The sequence below is a fragment of the Canis aureus genome, chromosome 35, assembly GCF_053574225.1.
Source record: "Canis aureus isolate CA01 chromosome 35, VMU_Caureus_v.1.0, whole genome shotgun sequence".
In the NCBI taxonomy this organism is placed as follows: domain Eukaryota; kingdom Metazoa; phylum Chordata; class Mammalia; order Carnivora; family Canidae; genus Canis; species Canis aureus.
In genome coordinates, this window is record NC_135645.1 from 3,005,418 (window position 1) to 3,024,499 (window position 19,082).

At 46.4% G+C, this 19,082-nt stretch overlaps 1 long non-coding RNA gene across 1 annotated transcript; it reads right to left on the reverse strand.

The window, feature by feature from the left end:
• Window positions 1-3,375: 3,375 nt before the first annotated feature.
• On the reverse strand, window positions 3,376-5,344 carry LOC144305315 (uncharacterized). Its single transcript, XR_013372366.1, has 2 exons — window positions 5,235-5,344; window positions 3,376-5,152 (listed from the first exon to the last, which is right to left on the reverse strand). It is a non-coding gene; the product is annotated as an uncharacterized LOC144305315 (long non-coding RNA).
• Window positions 5,345-19,082: the final 13,738 nt, after the last annotated feature.

A 19,082-nucleotide genomic window follows, 5' to 3' on the forward strand; every position in this document is an offset into this window, starting at 1 on the left:
AACCCAAGGGATCCTCAGTCCAACGACCATTTGTTGGAGCCAAATCCCTCCAACAATCCCATGAGTGAGGAAGTGGGTCCTTCCTTGTTGAGTCTTAAGATAACTATGTCTTTGGGGCTCCTGGAAGGCTCAGTTGGTTAAGTGCCTGCCTTTGGCTTATGTCATGATCCCAGGGTCCTGGAATTGAGCCTTATGTTGGGCTCCCTGCTCAGCGGAGAGTATGCTTCTCTCTCTCCCTCTGTGTGCTTTCTTTCTCTTTCTCTCTCTCAAATAAATAAAGAAAGAAAAATATAAATCTTAAAAAAAAATGGGGGGGTGGTGACTATAGCTTTGTGAGAGACCTACGGCCGGAGCACCCAGCTAAGCCATTCCTGGACTCCAACCCACAGGAACTGTGGGAAAATACATGTTGTCTTAAGCCCCTACGTTTTGGGGTAGTTTGTTACACAGCAATCGTTAGGAAGACAGAGTTTGGTTTAGTGACTGGACCAGAAATTCCTTGAAAGCAGCGACTGTTTACTCAGTGCTTGCCAGACGAATATTTTTTAAATGACTGGATGACTTAGAGTTTTAATCTCTTTCCGTGTCTCTGTGTATTTTAGGGGAGAGTTGGGGAAAGCTACCTCAGGCGGCTGCTAACTAGATGCTACTTTCAATGTGGTGCCTGCCAGGGCCCCGACCTCTCCGAGGTTAGGATGCCGCAGACAGAGGGGCGCTTCCCCCGTCCTCCCTCCGAGCGGCCCAGAGCGGGGCACCAGCGGGGAGGGAATGACGGTCCCCAGTGACAAGGGCCCCTTGAGTAGAAATCTGAACGTTGCTCCTCGTGGGCCACAACCTGTAGTTCGCGAGCGCAGGTTATTGTTACGGATCAAGCTGCTGGACTATTTCCCTCTTCGATTAAGATTCACAGGCCTTCGCAGTGTGACGGGTGCGGCGGGGAGGGGACATCTGTGAAGCCGGTAATGCCAGGGCCTAGGTCGCCAGCATTTAAGTCCCTCGTTTTGAACCTCAACAGAGAGTGTGACGAAGACAAGAAGAGATTCAGTGCGTTAACTCTTGGGCCCAAGCATCTGATTTTTCCAACTGCACATGACACGGGCAACACCTCCACGGGGACAGAGTGACTTCCTTTCATCAGAAAGCTGAGCGAGCCTCAAAGTGAAGGTTCCTTATTGTACCAGTCAGAGGCTCAGAGGACGGCTCGGCTCAGCCCAGTCATGTGGGCAGCGGCCGGGCCGACAGGGAAACTAAAAAGCACCGGATGTGAACATTTCCCTTTATGCCCAGGTCTCTTCTAGGTGGATGATGTGAAAGCTCAGGAGAAAGGTGGTTAGGTCAGGATCTTTCCACTGAGTCCCACATTCCATATTCCAGGAAAGGATCTCTACTCTCTATGGGGTGTGTGCTGGGGCCCCGCGGATTGAGAGAATGCAGCTGCTTGGCTTTTTTTACTCAAATTTGTATGCTTCTCTAGCACATGATTGCTAACACTGCCAGGGCCGGACAAGCCTAGTTCTAATTTTTTGAGGTACAAAAAAAAAAAAAAAAAAAGAAAAAGATTTTCTAATCTGCTTTCTCTGAGGAGGGCTTGGTGATGCATCACCCAGCTGGGCAGGGCAGAGTGTTCTATCCCTGCTAAAACTGGAATTGTGCAAGGGTGTGGGGGTATGGGTTTGAGACCTGGGGCACAGGAAGTAGATTTGAGAGGGGCTACCCCTGGAGTGGAGCGGGTTAGTTAGTATAGTTAATAGCAGGGAGCCTGGGGTGAGGGAGGCAGCTCTGTGGAGGGGGACTCTGTGATACTCAGGCCAATGGGGATAGGGGCTAGAAAACTCTGACAAGGACAGAGCTTGGGCTGAGCATTTGGAGGTAGATCCAAGGCTTCATATGGATTGACCCCTGTTTGTCCTGCCACCCAGTTGCTCTCCAAGTTAACATGTGAAGTCATTCAGGTCTTGCTCTGCGGGGACCTGAGCATTTCCGTGAAGCTCTGGGGAAACCAGAATTTGGAAATCAATACTTTATTTATTTTTAAGCAATCTTGATAGCTTCTGGAGTTCTTTCTGGGCCTTGACTATGATTTGATTCATTTATTCACATATTCATCCGTTGAATAAATTTCTTGAGCACCCTCTTTGTGTCATGTGCTGTTCTATAAAAGTGGGGAAGACCTGTGAGTTCTGTAGGTCTGTGGAGCTTACTTTTGTGTGGGGATGATATGGATTTAGTACCATCCAAAAGGATGGGTCCTGCTGGCTCATCAGCTCCCATGGGCAGCTCTATTCCGATAGTCAGCACAGATGTGATTTTCCGAGTGGATAGCTATTCTTGAATATAAACAGCTGTGCATCAGCATGTCAAAAAGCTTCCTTAAAGGAATGCTTTCTCTTGTCTGATACTTTGAAGCTTCAGAGAAAGACATTTTCGTCCAGGCATCGGGAAACTCTGTGCTGGCAAAGGGGGACGCAGGAGAAACTCTCAGAACACTGGTAGCTGAGTTTAGCTTGATGCTGACCCCATCGATTTTGTCATTAGAGACGTAAAAACATCCCTCAGCCTCCACCCCACTGTCCCTCCACCATCATAGTTGGGTCTGCTGGACTTGAGGCATGAGGTCCACTAAGGATCAAAGCAACAGATTTAAGGAATTCATTCATTCCTGGATAGTGTCTTGGAATATGACGGCACTGTTAAGCTTCTAGAATCCAGGCAAACCGGCTTGATCTGAAGGGATGTCTGAGAGGAACATGGGCTCAAATGGCAGCCCCCAAACTGTTGAGAACGGCTTTTCACCTCTGGCTGCACATTAGAATGGGCCAGAGAATTTAAAAAATTACCCACACCCAAGTCCAATGCCGCTCAGTTAAGCCAGTAGCTCTGAACGGGGGTCCTGGTCATTTACTTTACCTTTTTGTTTTGTTTTGTTTTTTAAATCCCAGTGATGCTGATGCGCAGCCAGATTCAGGAACCACTGCTCTACGTGGGAGGCAGGCCTAGTCTGTCGGAGGGCAAAGGTAAGTCAAACAGGCTACGTGTACATGCCAGGGGGACGTTCAGGCTCACCAGTACGTTGGTCGATAGGTCTGAGTTTCAAAAGCAAATTTCCAAAGTTCAAGTCACCTTTCCTGTGGCTAGAAACCTTTAAAAACTATAAAAGCAAACTTTTAGCTCCAAAGCAGATTTGAAGTTTAAAATTTAAAGCTGGCAAAGCTGTGTCATCCTGCAGAAAGGAATATTTTAAATTCCTGGAGAGCGTGTCAGAATTTTCAAAGGATAATAATAATAGGTAAAAGCTGACTGATGTCTAGAGGCAAGCAGGCAGCAAGGTTTGACGGGCTCATGGTTACCCCAAAACCTCCAGACTCTCTCTCCATCTTTTTTTTTTTTTTAAGATTTTATTTATTTATTCATGAGAGACACACACAGAGAGAGAGAGGCAGAGACACAGGCAGAGGGAGAAGCAGGCTCCATGCAGGGAGCCCATGTGGGACTCGATCCTGGGTCTCCAGGATCACACCCTGGGCCGCAGGCGGCGCTAAACCGCTGAGCCACCCGGGCTGCCCTCTCTCCATCTTCTTCATAGAAATAAACAATTATGGATTGGGAAGGCCAAGCCCTCACCCGACAAAAGGATGGTGTCGGGAACATCTCTGCTGGAGGGTCAGCTAATCTTGCTGGGACAATTTATATAAAGAGGCACTTACCTTTTCTTGGAACAGTCTGTACCCCTGTGGCTGGTTAGTGTACACACCCTTGGGTTGAGCTGAAAACAGCAAATACGCCCCTTCAGCTGTACGTCTGCCCTGTTGCAGTGTCGGGGCACTTGTGCCAGCCAGGCCCACTCCCCATGTGCCCTCTTCTCTAGCCCACGTCCTCAGTTTCTCTGACATTCTCGGCGTAAGATGGTTTCCAGATCCCTCAAAACTATCAAAATTTGTCAATGTACTTCTCACGACGTGACACCCAGAGCCAAGCAAGGGCCGTGAAACACCCCTTGTTGTATCACAAAGTATCAAGATGTACCAAGGATTCTCTGTGATTTGGGGGTGGGGGGGAGCGGGAGGGTGCAGGCTGGGGCAGCGGAGACCCTGGCAGGGGCCTGCAGGAGGTGTGGATCTCCAGTGGCCAGAACTGTGCGGTCAGAGAAGGACAGACGAGATTTAGCGCCAATTTGGTACCAAGGATTAGACATAACTACCACTTTGTAGTTTTGGTTCAATTGCCCCTGTAAGTTTTGCTAGTCAACATCCTGAAAACGGGTGGTCTGCTCTGTGCCTTGTCTCTGTAATACGGAAAAGGAGGGGGGTCCGTCGGTGGAAAGTAACGAAGAGCAAAGGTAAGAAAGTGCTCCCCTTGCAGGGGGCAGAAGGAACCCCGTGGGTCCCTCTGCAGTGCGGACTGGCGACAAACAGAGGTGACATGGGGCGACTGGGGGGTGCCCGGCCCGGCGCTCCTGGAACACTCTGGAAGGCGGGAAGGGATTGAGACCAATAGTGGGTGTCGGTGGCCGCAGACAGTGGCGGGGCCTGGGGCTGCAGGAGGCCCCGAGCAGCAGAGGCAGTGGCCCAGCCACCGGCTCAGAAGTCACTCTTCTTCGAGAAGCCAGAAGAAGGCGGCCTGGCCGCCCGCACACCTGTCGTCGGCTCCTACCAGCGGGTCGGGGCCTAGCGGGTACTCTCAAGATGCCTTGTCTTGGAGGCGAGGTCAGAGGGGTCACGGAGGGCAGAGGCCGAGGCGGCTTGGTCCGTCCGAGGGTGGGGGCAGAGCCGCACGCCGTTGCCTCCTGGCCTCGGGCCGAGGGACGAGGGGTGGTCAGAAATGACGTGATTTCTGCAGTTGGAGTAGTTGGACCTGGAGAGCGTCTCTCTGCAGCGAGCATGTTCTTCTGCATCTCACCGCAGAAAGGGCCTGTGTCGGGGAGAGGCTGGGGGGGCCGGGGTCCCCCGGGGTCGTGGGGCCGAGCGTCCCCCAGGAGGGGCCTCTGACCCCAGGCTGACCCGACTCAGGGCAGCCCCAGTTCCCAGTCGTCTTGTTGGGTCCTGAATACAGCAGCACAGAAAATCACCTTATAATAAAAGGCTTTCTGGTTTTGGGGGCTCGACGGCTGACAAGGGGACATCTGATCTGATTTTCTTCCTCGAACTTCATCATCCTGAAATACAGAGACAAGAAACAATGAACACATAAACCGGGGGTGCAGGGGTTGGGGCAGGTGGTTTCCGTGTCTGCAGTACTTGGATTCCTGAGCTCTGTCCTGGCTTGCCTGACATCTCAAACGTGGGGACGGACGGCATTTGGAAACAAATACACACAAAGGACTTCCCTGAATGGATATTTTCCTTTTAGGGGGAAAAAAACCCCGCACCTATTATTCATGCTATTTCTTTTTTTTTTTTTAAGATTTTATTTATTTATTTGAGAGAGAGAGTGCGTGCACACGAGTGGGGCGGAGGGGCAGGGGGAGAGGGAGAAGCACACAGGAGGCCTGATGCGGGACTCGATCCCAGGACCCGGGATCATGACCTGAGCCGAAGGCAGACGCCCACCCACTGAGCCACCCAGGGGCCCCGATGCTATTTATCACACTGGAGGGAGCCGACATCTACCTCGAGTGGGTCCTCACAAATCCTGTCATAGCAAAGGACCTAGATCGAGCCGGCGAAATCCACAATGTCTCCAACGTCGCACTCTCCGGTTTCAGGGAGGAAGGGAGCAGGCCTGGAAGTGGAATCTCCCGGGACAGACTCCGCCCGCCAGGAATTACTCTGCTGGGAGGAGAACTTGCGTGCCCTGAACCAGTGTAACCGCGGAGTCGGGGAAGCTGAAGAGGTGTGGGCCCGTGGGCCGGGCGTGGATCACGTCTTCCCGGGTTGGGCGAGCACCGCGTGCCGTGGTCAGCAGGCAGCAGCTGAGACCAACCGCGAGCCGCCCGGGTTAGGGGGAGCAGGGCCCTCAGGGCTCTAACTCGGTAGGGGGGGCAGCTCCAGCCACCAGATGTGGTCGGGCCCATGGAGCGTGATGCCAGCAGATGCCGGGACCCTCATGCCCGGGATTGGGGCCACCCGAGCCGCAGCTCGGGCTACCTCCCTGCTCCCCACATTAGGATGTCTCTGTGTTCCCTCATGGCCTTCTCCTGCCCTCTGGTTTCAGAGAGAGCGAGTCCGCGTGACCTCTCCAGCTGTCCGCACCCTCTCCAGCAGCTGGCCTTTCTCTTCTTTCTTGATCCCCCCCCCTTTTCCCACTCACTACCTAGTTCTGGCCCTTTTGTTCAGCCCCCCTCTCTCTCCGCTCTTCCTCAGATTCCCCTCACTTGCCCTGGTTCCACGGCGCCCCAGCTCCTCGGGGGGCACTTTCTTCTATCGGTTCACCCCATCCGCTCCCTGCAAACCCCCCGTAGATGCATCTAACTGCAGGAGTGACCCAGCACCTCCGTCATAGAGACTCGTGTCCCAGGAGTTGGCCGTCTTCCTCTTCCGTCACCCCTTGAAAGGAAGGGGCGTGCTATCCCCCTTTCCTTTTTACCTTCCTCCTGGCTAGACTGTGGAGGGACAGTGGGAACTGTCATTTCAGACCCGAGATAGAGACCATTTGCTCAAGATGACAGAGCAAAACAAGTGGGAAGGGGCATGGGTCCCCACGAAGGCGGCATGGCCTTATTAGCCTTGTTTCTTTCTTTTTTTTTTTTTTTAAAGATTTTATTTATTTATTCATGAAAGACACAGAGAGAGAGGCAGAGGGAGAAGCAGGCTCCCTGCGGGGAGCCCAACACCAAACTGGATCCCAGGGCCCCGGGATCACGCCCTGAGCCAAAGGCAGACGCTCACCCACTGAGCCACCCATGCGCCCCAGCCCTGAACTCCTTATGCTGGCCTGTTGTGTGACGAAATACAGTTGACACTGTCGTCTGACCTTTATGACAGCTGTCAAATCTATATTCTTACAGAATAAGCCTCATCGTGTCGATGCAAACTTCTTCAAAGTGCCAATCCCAGGGTCCTTTTCTCACACCCTACTGTTCTTCAGCTCCCTGTAGCACTGGGCACCATAGATGCCCGTTCTTCCCGAAGCTTCCTCCTCCTCCTGCTCCCCTGCTAGCACACAATCCTGATGTCCTCCCCACCCCTCTGCTGGTTCCTTCTCTATCTCAGTGGCTTCCCGTTCTCTATCCCTCCCTTAACCACGGCCATTCTCCACTGACTTTCTCCTCCATGTTCAGTGCCCTCCTTTGCTAAGCTGATTCCAACTCATAGTTTCACCCCTTTCTGCAGACCTTCTCAGGGCCCCTGGGTCCGCCTCCTGCCAGGTGCAGATACGTAGCACACGGCAGCAGGGGCTGGTGAAGAGCGTAGACTTTCTAAAGCCAGACCATCCTCTTGGAATCCCGGGTCTATCACTTACTGTGGGATCTTGGACAAATTATTTAACCTCTCTCTGCCTCAGTTTCCTCATGGACAAAAGGAAGAGAATAAGAGGACTTCTCTCAAAGGGTCGTTGTGAGGATTAAATGGTTAATAGATGTTCGGTGCTGGCAGCAGAGCCTGGCACCTGCAGAGTGCTTTGTAAGCGGTAAGTCTTGTTATTGTTGGCACCCACACCTGAGGACACGGGTCCCGGTCCCTGACCAAGCCGTGGCTGGCCCAGACATTACCTCAGAGTCACAGTCACCTCATAGTGGCTAGAAACGTGATTGGATTTTCCTGCCTGCCTGGATTCCTCATTTCCTCCCTGCTCTGGTCTCTGGAAACTGTAGGATAGTTTCATTCCCTTTGTGTTAATGATTTTTGGCCGCTCAGTATCTAGTCCTGACACTTGACGGGAGTGCCAGGGTTGCCTCTTGAACAATCCATGGCCGTGGCACCTGGAACCCATCTTTCACGTCACTGTCAAAGCCACATAGGTGGCCTCTGCCTACTTGGTGGAATCACGGGCTTTGTGCGATGGGGCTGACCAACCGAGGTCTTTCCTACAACACTGCTGAGCATTTTTACTAGGACGTTTTTCTTTCCCCTAGTTAATTATGGCCTAGGAGCTTGTAGATTAGGAGGGGGACCCAATTCAAGAATGACACTGATCCTAATTCAAATCCAAGCTACTCCACTAGCATTGGGGGGAATTACTAAACTATTCAGACTTGTATAACACACACTCCTAAGTATGTTCAGTAAAATTGGATGCATTTGGACGATGCACAGACGAACTTGGGCATAGGAGGCAGCGGATACATTTTTTTAAAAGTTATGCTCATTGGATTTGCTTTTTTTTTTGCACTTTGCACTTATCCTCCTGTTAACCTGTGTGAGACACTGGTGAGCTTGAATTTTCTTGTGCCCTCTCTGTAGGGGAGGCTTGCTATTAGTGGGGACGCAAGCAGTGCAATAACTCAAAAAGTTTAATGTTGAAGCAATAGAATGTATATCAGGCCGATTGGTGGAATGAATTTAAGTGACCCTTTCGGAGAGGTCGGCTTGCTTCCCTCCCTGGCCGCGTGAGGCGAACAGGCAGGGTAGTCAGTTGTTCATCTGACTTTACCCAGAGCCAGCCCAGAAGTAGCTTTGCTCTTTTGCCTTTTTACAGGAATTGTTAATGAAAGGTAGGTCACTGCTATTCAGCTCTGGTCCTTTTTGCTTCTGAAGTGTCATGACTGATGCGGTGGTGGGGACCATAAGTAGTTGTTTATAGAACCTGCCCCTGAAGAAAATACAAAACAGAAACAAGGGATGTCTGGGTGGCTCGGCGGTTGAGTGTCTGCCTTCGGCCCAGGGCGTGATCCTGAAGACCCAGGATCGAGTCCCACATCGGGCTCCCTGCATGGAGCCTGCTTCTCCCTCTGCCTGTGTCTCTGCCTCTGTGTGTGTGTGTGTCTCTCATGAATAAATAAATAAAATCTTTAAAAAACAAAACAAAACAGAAACAAACATAGGTCTAACAGAAATCAGATAGGTGCTTGTCTCTCTCCCCAAGTAAGAGCTTGACTTCCTTCATAAAAATATGCTAACTTCTCCAACACTGGCAGTGAAGGAAAGCTCCAAATGTCACAGGGAATATACTTACACCAAAAAATTATCTATTGTTTATCTGAAATTGGAATTTAACTGCAAATCTTGGCTTTTCTCTGGCAAACCATAACCGGGGGGGGGGGTTCTATGTGAGAAGGCGGAGAAGGAACTACAGACACCGAGGGCACGCCAATGTCAACCTAGAGAAACAAGCGGAATCCCCATGGATTGACGACCTTAGGGTGCAAGGCAGCTTGCTCTTGCTGGCTTTGAGGCCAGGACCCTGCGCCCTAGTGGGCTGGTGGGTTTTGCTTTTCTTTGCTTCCCTACTTCGAGAATGTGCCCGATGGAGGTCTCTATCACCCCACCATCCTCAGAGAGTGGGACTCTTCATTCACTCCAGCCCAGATCTATTTGTTCTTTGAAGTGCCTTCTGAGAAATGGAACATGGAGGGAGAAAGAAGAGATATGCAGCAAAATGCCTAAAGTATAACCTAATCTGGGCCAAGTGTAGCCCACAGGATCCTAAAAATGAGACACGTGGGCACCTAGCCTCTAATTACACAGTGAGGATGACGCAGATTGGCCGCAGCTCGAGGTTGCTAGAGAGTATCCAAAACCAGACGTTTCTTTTCTTATGGGAAATGAGGAAGCAGTCCCTTTGGAGATGGTGGGGTGGAGAGAAGGCATACATTTAATTCTGCTCAGGATGAACATGCTGTTTTATTTCTACCTACCTAATATAGTTTTTGTGAGACTTAAAGCATCCAAAATGGTCTGTATGTTGTAAAATGAAATCAAAACAAAGGAACTCAACACCACTAGTTATTAGGAAAAATGCAAATGAAAACCACAATACCACCACCTACTTTCTAGGATAACAAAAATTAAGTTGCAAAACAAAACAAAAAATCAACACCACCAAGTGCTAGCTAGCTTGTAGAGGTTGCAGATCAATGATGGGACTTGGTACAATCACTTTGGAAAAGTTTGGTGGTTTCTCACCAAGTTGAACGTACACTCACCATAGCACCCAGAAGTCTCATGCTTGGCGTTAAACGGGTTTATTCCAAGAGAACTAAAAGCACCTGTCCACACAAAGACTTTTATGCTAATGTTTATAACAGCTTTATTCAAAATAGCCAAAAAGCTGGAAACAACCAAAGGCTGTCAGCTGGTAAATGAATACACTGTGGTACAATTCAACTATGGAATACTACTCAGCAATAAAAAAGAATAAAGCTACCGGGATGCATGCAAAATCAGAGTGGAATCACAGAAGCATTATGGAAGTAAAGAACCAGGCTCAAAGGCCGCACGCTCTGTGATTCCATTTATGTCACATTTTGAAAAAGACAAAAAAAAAAAAAAGAAAAAGACAGGGACAGAAAGTAGATCAATGTAGTAAGGATTTTTTTCTATGAAGGGGTAAGAGGGAATTGGGGGCACACTGGAACTGATCCCCTGATTGTATGTGGTTACACAGTTGTGTACATTTGTCCAAACTCATTGAACTATACAGTTTAAAAAAATGAATTTACTGTCACCACATTAACTCAATAAACCTGACCAAAAAAAATAAGGTATTATTTTTATAAAGATATTGTCACCTGTGTTAATGTGAGCTAGTGCCAGTTACTATGTCATAGATTCCATATATTAGAAAATTTTAAGTATGTATTAGATGACTGTTGTATTTATCAGCTGTGTTATTAGATTAGGAAACTAAGGCTCAAAGAGGTTAAGGAGCTTGTTCAAGGCCATAGGGGTGCTCAGCGGTAGAGCTGGGGTTTGAAGCCAGACGTGTCTGATTCGAGAACCATCCCATCTTGCTGCCCTAGTCCAACATGGGGGCCTAATCACCTCTCAGCTAGTTGGGGCTTCTCAACCTTGGCACAAGTGACATTTGGGGCTGGATAAGTTTTGTTTTGGAGGGCTGTTCTGTGCATCGCAGAATATTTTGCAGTGTCCCTGGTCTCTACCCGCTGGACGCCAGTAGTACTCCCTCAGCTGTCCCAACCAAAAATGTCTCTGGACATTGCCAAATGTACTCTGGGGGCAAAGTTTCCCCTACCCCACCCTAACTGTACCCCACCCTCCCATCAAAGACACTGAGGTTTCAGCAAGACTATCCCAAAGACAGACCTGTGTGGAGCCACTGGGAATACGGAAAATTCAGAGAAGGTATTTGACGTATTTGGGTAGCTGGAGTACAGATGATCAGAGCATCTGGGCAGTAGGTGAATCCTCAAAAGTTAATTAATTCTACATGAAACTCCTATGAAGAAATACACAATCGTGTGAAAATGGAAACCCAAGGATGCAACGGGGAAGTTTCATGACACACGCTTACGTCAAAATGCATGTTTTCCTTCTTGTGCAGTCACCCTGGGAAGGGTTGTGCTTGTGCCAGAGGTAGCCCATTTCCCAGGATGGTGCTGGGGGCGCCCTTGGGAACTGCCTCTGCTGTGAAGTCTCTACTTAAGGCAAGTCTTCATCCTTCAGAAACAAGCAGCAGGGGATCCCTGGGTGGCGCAGCGGTTTGGCGCCTGCCTTTGGCCCAGGGCGTGATCCTGGAGACCCGGGATCGAAACCCACATCGGGCTCCCGGTGCATGGAGCCTGCTTCTCCCTCTGCCTGTGTCTCTGCCTCTCTCTCTCTCACTGTGTGCCTATCATAAATAAATAAAAAATTTAAAAAAAAAAAAAAAAAAAAAGAAACAAGCAGCAGTTGCCAAAGATGGTGAATAAGGTGGGCAATCAGTGTGAGTGATTGTTTTTTTCTCAAAAAAGAAGGTGTGACCACAGAATAATAAGATTGCTCTTCCTTTGCATTTTGTTCAATAACTACTGTGTGTTTGGTGGTTTCTAAAAACAAATCATACAACAATAATACTAACTGCCAGTCATTGAGAGCTTACTATATGCCTTGGGGTATGCAATATTCATTTTGTAGAATCAGCATAAGAACTCTATGACCTATCACCACACGTAAAGATTAACTCAGGGACACCTGGTGGCTCAGTGGTTGAGTGTCTGCCTTTGGCTCTGGGTGTGATCCTGGGGTCCTGGGATCGAGTCTCGCGTCGGGCTCCCTGCGAGGAGCCTGCTTCTCCCTCTGCCTGCATCTCTGATTCTTTCTCTCTGTCTCATGAATAAATAAATAAAATCTTTTTTTTTAAAAAAAGATTAACTCAAAATGGATCAACAGCCTAAATGTAAGAGCTAAAACATATAGTTTTATAGCTAAAACTCTTAGAAAACGTAGGAGTAAATCCTTGGTACCTTACCTCAGGCATTATTTTTCAGACTATGACATCAATGCAGCTTTAAAAAAGAGATAATTTGGATTTCATCAACATGAAAAGCTTTTGTGTTTCAAAGAACGCTATCCAGAAAGTGAAATGATGATCCACTGAATGGGAGAAGATATTCACAAGTCCCATATCTGATGAGGGATTAATATCCAGTATATATCCTATATGATAATATCCAGTGTGTAATGGAGAGAAAAACAATATGATTTTAAAATGGGCAAAAGAGGGCAGCTGGGGTGGCTCAGCGGTTTAGCACCGCCTTCAGCCCAGGACGTGATCCTGGAGTCCCGGGATCGAGGCCCACGTCAGGATCCCTGCATGGAGCCTGCTTCTCCCTCTGTCTGTGTCTCTGCCTCTCTGTCTCTCTCTGTGTCTCTTATAAATAAATAAATAAATAAAATGTTTAAAAAAATAAAAATAAAAATAAATAAAATGGGCAAAAGAAATACACATTTCTCCAAAGGAGATACGCAAATGGAAAATAAGCGTGTGAAAAGATGCTCAACATCATTAGCTGTCAGAGACATGCAAATCAAAACCACACTGAGATACCACATCACACCCACTAGGATGGCTGTGATTCAAAGAGACCAACAATACCAAATGTAGACAAGATGTGGAACAATTGGAACGTTCACACATTGTTGATGGGAGTGTAGAATAGTACTGCTGCTGTAGAAAAGAATTTGGCAAGGGACGTCTGGGTGGCACATGGTCATGAGATCGATCTGAGGGTCGTGAGATCGAGCCCTGCGTGGACCTCTGTGCTCAGTGCAGAGTCTGCTTAAGATCCCCTTCCCTCTCCCCCTAGCCTTCCCCTGCTCGTGTTCTCTCTCTAAAATAAATAAATACATCTTAAGAAAAGAAAATTTGGCAGTTCCTCAAAAGTTAAACATAGAGTTACCATATGACTCAACAATTTGACTCCTAGATATATACCCAGGAGAAATGAAAACACATGCTCACAAAAAAACCTTGTACAGGAACTTTCATGGCAACAATATTCATAGTAGCAAAAGGATGGAAACAGTCCAAAAGCCTGTCAGCTGATGAATGGATAAACAGGTTGTGATACACTCATCCCATGGACTATTATTTAGCCATAAAAAGGAATAAAGCACTGTTACATGGTATAACATGGATGAGCCTTGAAATATATATTTTTAAGATTTTATTTATTTATGAGAGAGAGAGAGAGAGAAAGAGAGAGAGAGGGGCAGAGACACAGGAGGAGGGAGAAGCAGGCTCCATGCAGGGAGCCCGACGTGGGACTCGATCTGGGGTCCCCAGGATCACACCCTGGGCCGAAGGCGGCACTAAACCGCTGAGCCACCTGGGCTGCCCTGAGCCTTGAAATATTATATTATTCCATTTATATAAAATGTCCATAATAGCCAGATCCAGAGGGGCAGAAATTAGATTAGGGGTCACCAGGGATTAGAAGGAAGGGGGGAGTAGGGAATGACTGCTAATGGGTATAGGGCTTCTTTATGGGGTGGCGAAACATTCTGGATTAGATGGTAGTGATGGCTGCACAACTTGGTGAATGTATTAAAAACCTGAGTGATATCCTTTAAAGGGGTGAATTTTGTGGTGAGTGAATTATGTCTCAATTTTTAAGAAAGAACTCCATAAGGTGACTATTATCTCTGCTTTACATAAAAGAAAACTCATGTTCAGAGGCAACAAATTATTCTCAGTTGCTGAATAAAATGTGAAAATTTGCCTTTGCACTTCCAAACTCTTGGCAGTTTGGTGTATTTTCTTCTAGTCTGTCTGTCTTTCTTTTTTTCTTTTCTTTTTTTAACTTTTATTTATTTATTCATGAGAGACACAGAGAGAGAGGCAGAGACACAGGCAGAGGGAGAAGCAGGCTCCATGCAGGGAGCCCGATGTGGGACTCGATCCCAGGATTCCAGGATCATGACCTAAGCTGAAGGCAGATGCTCAACCACTGAGCCACCCAGGCGTCCCTAGTCCTTTTTCTATGCAGGTGTGTGTGTGGTATAAATATAAGTTGGGACGCTTGGGTGGCTCAGTTGGTTAAGCATCTGCCTTCTGCTCAAGTCATGATCTTGGGCTCCTGAGACTGAGCCCCGAGATGCTCAGGTTCCCTGCTCAGTGGAGAGCCTGCTTCTCCCTCTCCCTCTACCTCTATCTGCCCCCCACTCATGTGCTTGAGCTCTCTCTCCAACAAACTAAATCTTAAAAACATAAATATTATGTAAGTAATCTTATACTTATTATTCAACACCTTGTTGGTTGTTTTTATTTTGTTTTACTTTAGGAATTGGTCCATTCATATATAGAAAGAGAGAAACAAAGACAGAGGGATGGAGAGAATGAGAGAAAGGCGTTCCTTAATAGTTCATAGAATGAATATGCCATAATTTAGTCACTTTCTCTGTTGATGGCTTTTTCAGCCCCTCTATTCTATAAACATTGTGTCTATTCCCCAGAGTTTCATCTCTGTTGGCCCACAACTCTTCTCGCTCCCACCACTCTTCCTGGATTCTCTGTCTTTCAATCTCCCGTTACCCCTTTCCAATGGGACCTACCCAGCACCTCCATTACACTTAGACGAGAGGGTCCTGCCCTAGATTATGTACTTTAATGGCCCCTGATTGTGCAAACACAGACAGTGTAAATTCATTGAGGACTCCCTAGGCACCGTTATCGTTCAGGATCCAGCACTCAGCACAGGTATGGTGTCACCTGTATCTCTAAACATCCTCTCTGCTAACTAGCACTGTTCAGGTCCCAGGGAAACCCTTCTCCACCTTGCTTGCCCTGTGTTCCTCAAATAAAAAGCAACTGCCTCCAAACTTATGCTTCTGACATTGGAGATGCGTGCTGCTTCTGAGTTTGGAGAGGATTGGAGCAGGGTAAGTATTTAGACAATTAATTTGTCAAATCCTTCTCAGACTGCATGAGTATAATAGATTATTGCATAACAAAGTGTTTCCCAGTAGTGCTGAACATCATTTTCTTGCTACTCTCCACATTCTAAATTGTGATTCTCTTGGTATTCCCCAGTAGTAGCACAGAGTGACGGAGGAATTTTACAATATTAAACATTATTATTAATCGTATATCCTATCATTTAATAGGGTAATTTTAAACTTGTTTATATGTAGATCTAGGCATAACATGTGTGAGGCTTTGTAGATAACCGACCAGATGGCTTGTGGTACATTATTTTCAAAGATAGCTGCCAAGAATTCTTCCCATCTTTGTTCACTCATGCCATTTCTCCCATCAAGAATTGGCATCTGTGGTGTCTGGTGGCTTCAGTCAGTGGAGCATGGGACTCAGCCTCAGGGCTGTGAGTTCAAGCCCCATGATGGGTATGGAGCCTACTTTAAAAAAAAGGAGGGGTGCCTGGGTGGCTTAGTGTGTTAAGCCTCCCGCTTTTGATTTCAGCTCAGGTCAAGATCTCAAGGTTGTGAGATTGAGCCCCACATTAGGTTCTGTACTCAGCGTAGTCTTTTTATTATTATTATTATTATTCAATTAATTAACATATAACGTATTATTGGTTTCAGAGGTAGAGGTCAGTGGTTCATCAGTTGCATATAATACCCAGTGCTCATCACACCAGGTGCCCTCCTTGCTGTCCACCACCAAGTTGCCCCACCCCACCCCCACCTCCCCCCCAGGGACCCTCAGTCTGTTTCCTATGATTAAGAATCTCTTATGGTTTTTCTCCCTCTGATTTCATCTTGTTTCATTTTTTCCTCTCTTCCCCTATGATCTTCTGTTTTGTTGCTTAAAGTCCACATATGAGTGAGATCATATGATCATATAATTGTCTTTCTCTGATTGACTTATTTTCAGCACAGAGTCTGCTTCTTCCTCTCCTTCGTGCTCTCTCATAAATAAATAAATAAATAAATAAATAAATAAATAAATAAATAAATAAAATATAAAAAAAAAAAAGAGAGAGAGAGAGAAGTCTGTTTCTCTCCACTTGAATCTGGGATGACCTTATGATTTGCTTTGACCAGTAGAACAGGGCAGAAGAGACTGTGTCGGTTTGGGGACAGGGCCTTAGATCTAGCAACTTCTGCTTTCCTGTTGGGATCCGATCATCATATAAGAAAGGCACACTCAGACTATGGAATGATGAGAAACCATGTAGAGAGAGATGTCCCAGCCTCCTAGCCATTCCCGCAAAGGCCTCACAGATGTGAATGAGATCATCCTAGACCCCCCAGCTCCAGCTGAGCCACCCTAAGAGAGACTAAAAGAAGAACCAGTCAGCCAATCCACAGAATGATGAGAAATTAAGAGATTATTTTTAGCCACTAAGTTTTGAGGTGCTTTGTTATGCAGCAGAAGATAACTAAAAAATGAACATTGCTGGAATTGATAATAAGTCTATCTTGATAAAAATATTCAGTAAGACTTAAATTGTCAGAAAATTAAAACTTTCAACTTCCAGTAGTTTTGACTTAAATGGTTGATAATAATTATAATTTGTATTTTGCTTTTTAATTTTAATAGTTTTGAATAGTTTTGAAGAAAAGAACTTTGAGAAACTTATATGAAGGATGATATTTAAAGACTACTATTTCTTTGATTTACATTTTTAATGACAACTTATTTAAAATTTTGGGTACTTTGAATATTATTACATTTATTTTTTTAAACTTTTTGAATCACACTATCAATTGCACACAAATTATGTGAAAAACCTCATTATAACATTATTGAAAATTTTGCTGAAATGAAGACATGAAAAAATAAATTTCACGGAGGAAATAAACAGCAATTCATGAATTATGTATATATTTTATTATGACTTATCCTAACTGCCAACCGATCAAGATAACTCTCATGGTGTCCTGGCCATTTTGCCAACGTTCAGTCGTATAAAAGCCATTGATTTATGCATGATTTAACAGTTTTTGTCATCATGAAGATACGTGGGTCAGGGTAAAAGGAGACCAAATATTTTATTTTATTTTTTATTTTTTTTAAAATTTTATTTATTTATGATAGGCACACAGCGAGAGAGAGAGAGAGAGAGAGAGAGAGAGAGAGAGGCAGAGACACAGGCAGAGGGAGAAGCAGGCTCCATGCAGGGAGCCCGACGTGGGATTCGATCCCAGATCTCCAGGATCGCACCCTGGGCCAAAGGCAGGCGCTAAACCGCTGCGCCACGCAGGGATCCCAAGAGACCAAATATTTTAACAATAAGTTAGTTTGACTTACAACTTTTAAATATTTAGATGCTCGTATGCCTGTATGGTAACTTCTACTCTTGTCCCAGGCCCTGCAAATATTAGGGGCAGGCCTGTCTGTCATGGCCTGTCTTTCAACCACTTGACTCTGCTAGATAGCTCCACCTGTGGCTACAGGAACTTCAGAATCAGCTTGTCCAAAACTAAATTCACCATCTTTCTCTACCAGACCTCCTCCCTCTTCTGGTGATTTCTCTGTCAGTCATCTAAGCTAGAAACCTAGAAGGCATCCTGGGTTTCTTTACCTTGATACTCTCCCTTAACTTCCTGACTAATTCTCTCACCCGCCCTAGTTTGGGCCTTGAGAGGTAGTAGTACCTGGAGCAGTGCTGCTCAGACTTCAGAGTTCTCTGGAGCATGTTAAAACACAAGTCACTGGTCTCTACCCCTCGAGTTTCGAGTTTCGGATTCACTTGGTCTGGGGTGGGACTTGATCATTTGCATTTTTAATAAGTTCCTGTTAGCTGTTGCTGCTTGTCTGGGGCTGCACTTTGAGAGCCACAGGCTTACAGGTTGATTTAAAATTTTACTCCTCTTATTTACTATGTGACATTGGGTGAGTTAGTTTCTCTAGGCCTGTTTCTTGATCTATACAATGGTGATAAAGGTCTTACCTTTGAGAGTTGAATTAAGTGAGATAATAGAGATAGTACAATAAGCCTGGACAGCACAGCACGGGCTTGATAAAAGGCGATTATCTAGGCCCTCATCATCTTCTCTTAGACTCACTACTGGTCTTCTCTACTCGTTATTGAACTGTCTGAGTGATTTGTCTCTGACTGACCACAATCTCTTCCATTCTATTCATGACTACCCAATAACATTTAAACACGTTTAAATCTCTTTCATTTTTTTTTTTTAAAAACCCATCATTCCTTCCTTTTGCCACCCTATCTCTATCCTTTTCTTCATATCTAAGCATCTTGAAAGAATTGTTTCAGATTGCTGTCTCTACTTCTTCTATTCAGATTCATTCCTCAGTATATTATGATCTGGCCTTGGCTTACGGGACTGTAAGCTAGCTCTCTGTAAAATAACAAATGGCTTCCCCTCATTGCCAGATCCCTTGGATACTTGATTACTCTTCGACACCTAACACTGCTGACATATCTTCTGCAGGAGGCAGTTTGGAAAATGGATCCCAGTGATCTCCACCTCCTAGTATTCACTCCCTTTTGTAATCCCCTTCCCTGGCGTGTGGGCTGAGCCTGGGAACTTTGTTCTAATGAAGAGAGTAAGACAAAAGTGAGATGGGATGACGTGGCACTTTCGAGGTTAAGTTATGAAAGACTTGCTTACACTTTTCCCAAGTCTTCTTGAGCATTTGCTCTGTTGAAGCAAGCTCCTGGGTTGTGAGATAGTTGAGAAGGATGAGATAGTTGAGGAGCCCTTGTCCAAACGGCTCTCAGAAAGCTGAATCCTGCCAATAATAGGAACAGTTTGCTAACAGTTTGAAGGGGGTCCCTTTCCAGTCAGCCCTTCAGATGAGACGACAGCCTTGGCTAACACCCTGATTGTGGCCCC